Here is a 5,000-nt window from a genome sequence, read left to right as displayed (position 1 = left end):
GAGATTTGTGAAAGGAAAACGACGCAAGGATAGAATAGCTAAAATACGATATGGAAAGACAGAGATAAGGTAAGCAGAACTGGTCTTAAGGGAAGGCAAAACAGAGGAACAGGAATGAGGGAAAGGTAACAGAATGAATATAATGTGGAAACAGACAAGTGATGGTAATGAGTTATAAGGCCAGCAGAAATGGGAGTTAAAGGAAGACTACGGAGGGGAAGGAATGAAAGGAAGCAAGGTAACAATGGATTAAATGGATAAGAACGTGCAATAGGGGAAACAGGTGATATAGAAATGTGAAATGAGAGAAAGGATGAGAGAAAGTAATGAATAATCAAGGGAGGCGAGATGAGGGAGGAAAGGAAAGCAGAATGAAGGAAATTAAGGTGAAGACACTAAAGATGACAGAAGGTAGCGGGGAGTAAAAGAGACAAGATATGTGAGGAAAATAAGGAAATGAAAGGAAGACGTGGCGAAAACACTAAGGAAGAATGAAAGTGATAAGAAAATAAGAAAAGACCACAAAAGTAAAAAGAAAACAGAAAAAGGAATAGAAAAAAAAACACTAAACATGAAGAATGGTAAAAGAAGAGTTGAGAATAAAAGAACGAATAGAGAATGCACAAAACATCTAAGAGAAGTAATAATGGAGAGAATGACGAAAAGAAAGGTAAATCAAAATGAGTAAGAAAATTTAAGAAATACAGACAATTTTAAAAAGTCAGCAAAAATATGGATACTTAATGGATAAGGATAAAGTAAAGAGGAAACAAGGAAGATGAGGATAAATAAGGAGAAACTAAAGGATATAAAGATTGAGGAATACAAGGCGGGTTGAGGGAAGCAAAGGAGTTCAAGACGAAGGGTAAGGAGGATGAGGGGAAGCAAAGAGAGTTCAGTGTGGATATCAGGAATGAAGGAAAGGAAATGAAGCTAGCGATAAATATAAATGAGGGAAAGAAAGGGAATAACTATGAGTATATATGACAAATAAGGGAAACAGAAGAAGATGAGGAATAAAAGGAAGCGTTGGGAGATCAGAGTCGATATGAGGGAAAAGGGGAAAAGGGAAAAAGGGGAAAAGAGGAAACGGTAGCAGCATACAACTTACCGTCCGGATAGGCGGGAAAAAATAGAATTACCAATTTTGTTTGAGTTTAGGATTTGGCAAGGTTGAAAATAAGGAAATGAACGCTTAATTGAAATAAGCATGTTTGTAAGGCAGATTAAGTCTATTTGCCAGAACCGTATCCCTTGTTTTGTAAAATGTGTCAGGCGTTTCATTTTTGTATTCCCTTGCTAACTCTCTCTCTCTCTCTCTCTCTCTCTCTCTCTCTCTCTCTCTCTCTCTCTCTCTCTCTCTCTCTCTCTCTCTCTCTCTCTCTCTCTCTCTCTCTCTCTCTCTCTCTCTCTCTCTCTCTCTCTCTCTCTCTCTCTCTCTAAGATTATTCCCTATACAATTATTTACTACTTTATTTATTTTCGCATCTCAAAATGCAAAAAACACAGAAAGCATTATGTAACCCTCTTTTAAACAATTTGATATTTTAAACTATTTCTTTTCATTCGTTATTCAGTAATATTCCATCTTAAAATACCAGAGATACTTAATTCTCTACTTCATACTGTTTACAACAAAGAATATTTCAGTTGTCACGTATAATATTCATCTCACGCTAATGTAAACAAACTATGAATCTGATAAATTTAACTCAACTGAGATTTTTTTTTTTTTTTTGCATATATATATATATATATATATATATATATATATATATATATATATATATATATATATATATATATATATATATATATATTCCTTCTTCTGAGTTATTAAAGATTTTGTTTTACTTGTTATTATTTGGGTAATGTCGTGTCTTCCCAAACTATAAGCTAAGTCCGTGACTAATACATTTTGTCACTTTCACCGTTATTTTTTCACGTGTTCCATATTTCTTGTTCCTGATTTAATTTCACTATTATTTTCATCTTACAAATCAAAGTGTCGAAAGTGAAGGAAAAGTTTAAACATTCTCTCTCTCTCTCTCTCTCTCTCTCTCTCTCTCTCTCTCTCGGGCGGGTGGTAGCAGTAGTGGAGGCATCCCTGATCTAACAAGGAGTCCGGATGTGTAAAATTGTGCGGAGAGTATCAAGTCATGAGCAAATATGTTAATCCGCAAGTCAACAAGACGCCAAGCTGCGTTGTGGGCGGGTAGAACGAGCTCTCTCTCTCTCTCTCTCTCTCTCTCTCTCTCTCTCTCTCTCTCTCTCTCTCTCTCTTTCCGGGAGCTTAATTCTTTCGACAAATGGCGAGGAATTAAAATGCAAATTTAAGATTATAACTTGAGCACTTGTGGAAACAGAGCCGAGGGTGGAGCAAGCTGGCAGGGGAACAAGTAAACAAAGGGACAGACTGACGGTGACGTGTGTGGACTGAGACAGACCATCAGACAGCGAGAGGGGAGCCGTGGAGGAGGAGGAGGAGGAGGAGGAGGAGGAGGAGGAGGAGGAGGAGGAGGAGGAGGAGGAGGAAGAGGAAGAGGAGAAGGAGGAAAAGGGTAAGGGAAGGGAAGATGCACGTGGAATGACGGGCTCAAGTGGACAAGGAAAACAGACACGTTGAAATGTAAACAAGTGACACATACACACACACACACACACACACACACACACACACACACACACACACACACACACACACACACACACACACACACACACACACACAACAAAAGAGGTCTCTATATCATGTTAAGACACAGACAAAAGAGACAAAAGAGGGTATCGTAGTACATATTATATTTCTGAGTCTCTCCTTTGTGTCTCTGTTCCCAGCATATATCTATGACACTTTAGGCTTCTGCGTCAGTTCCTCTCCCTCTGTAATGTTCTTTTATTGACATCAAAGGAAGACAAGCCTTCAAGTGGATTTCAACGTTAACACTCTTGACTTTCACCTTTCTCGAGGCTACAAAGACGAGGGGAAGGAAGGCATATAAGGAAAAGAAGGAAAGAGGCAAGGAATAAAAGACAACATCAGTAGCATTTCTCGTCCATTTGTATGCTAGGAAAGGAAAGAAGAAGAGAGAGAGAGAGAGAGAGAGAGAGAGAGAGAGAGAGAGAGAGAGAAAGGTAATCAGGAAAGACAGACAGACAGACAGACAGACAGACAGACAGACACGCAGCTTCGAATAATGTTCATAAACACAAGATCGAGATCGAGAGAGAGAGAGAGAGAGAGAGAGAGAGAGAGAGAGAGAGAGAGAGAGAGAGAGAGAGAGAGAGAGAGAGAGAGAGAGAGAGAGAGAGAGAGAGAGAGAGAGAGAGAGAGAGAGAGAGAGAGAGAGAGAGAGAGACAGACAGACAGACAGACAGAGAGAGACAGAGAGAGAGAGAGAGACAGACAGACAGACAGACAGACAGACAGACAGACAGACAGACCAAAATTTGCTGAAATCAGTGAAGATACTATTATTAGAACCATAAGTAGAACTAATAATCTTTACTTAGAAAAAAAATTAAATATGTAACTAATGTCTTCATACCTTCGGCCTGATACGGTCTAAAAGGCCTGGCCAAATTTCTGCCATGAGTAAGAGTAAGGTAGAAGCAGCTCTTTCTGTCTCTCTGTCTCTTCTCTGTTCTACACAATCTAGAAAACAATCACCATAGTTCATTTTTCCTACTCTCCAACAGATAAAGGGGATTCACTGGTACTTGTGATTTTCTTCTACGAGGTGGCTGGGTTTATGTGAAAACAGATAGCAAACTTGAATCAACTGTAAGGCCATTTATGGGAAGCATCCAGATTTCGTAATTAAAAAGCCTTTTGTGTGGGCCCTTAGATGAGTGCCCAAAGCATCAGGGCACGAAACTATTATCTTGGAAATTAACATTACTTTAATCTTTACATCTACGGCGCTTTGTTCCTCGATGTTAAAGCTTCATTCCACGGCCAGAGTGTTTTTCAGACATAGATATTCATATTGCCTTCACATTAATTTCTTAGTATTTTTATGGGACTCCAAAAATGGGTGGCATGACATTGGTGGCAGCGGAGGGATCGAGACGCACCACATGGGGATATTATGCGACCACGTGATTTTCCACTTGACACAAATCCTTAGGTTGTCTGAACACTTCTCTGGCCTATATACGATGGCACTCTCAGAATGGATCACCCGAAGCCCTACACGAAATTGACCAAGATGGGGATTGCAGTGAAAGCTGGTGCTGATGCTTCGGTTCCAGTTTGGGCTTGCTGTGGTCTTAATCATCCATATAGCTTTCGCAGTTTTTTAGATTGTCTTTTCATAGGAAGGTCAATTATTATGTCTGTGGAGCCCTCTCATTACTGTTCTGCTGGGAATGTGTGGCTTCCAGGGATCGATTGATTGATTAACTAATTGATAAACTCATTCGCTAATTGAAAGAAAAGAAATATTCCATGAGACAATCAAAAGTATCTTAGTAACACGATATCACGTTAAAAAGTTAGAAAGTTCGGCGTAATATGATATGATGATTGCATAATTGATTAACGACCTAAAATAAGAAATATATAAGAACATGAAATCAAAATCAACAGAAATCATAAAATAAGAAGACACTAATTACTCTTGGAAAATAAAAAGGAAGAAAGTAAAGCAAAGAAAAAGAAAGAGGTAATATCGTTCGAGATGCAACTTGTCTAGCGGAACTGATCAGTAACACGTGCACCTCACCTTTGCCTTTATTAGTCGCCCGGTGTCACCTGCGCGCCGTGTGAAGGCAACATTTACCATCAAGAAATTGTCCCATGAAAGCGAGGAACCAGCGCCGCGTAACTTCAGAGGCGACCAAGGTAGTGGACGAACCAATATTGTTTCTCGTCGACCCTCCTCCTCTTCCTGCTCCTCCTCCCCCTACCAAGTTCGAATCTCTCTCTCTCTCTCTCTCTCTCTCTCTCTCTCTCTCTCTCTCTCTCTCTCTCTCTCTCTCTCTCTCTCTCTGCATAC

The sequence above is a fragment of the Portunus trituberculatus genome, chromosome 20, assembly GCF_017591435.1.
Source record: "Portunus trituberculatus isolate SZX2019 chromosome 20, ASM1759143v1, whole genome shotgun sequence".
Lineage (NCBI taxonomy): Eukaryota > Metazoa > Arthropoda > Malacostraca > Decapoda > Portunidae > Portunus > Portunus trituberculatus.
The sequence above is the reverse complement of the archived record's forward strand: the minus strand, read 5'-3'. Positions refer to the sequence as shown.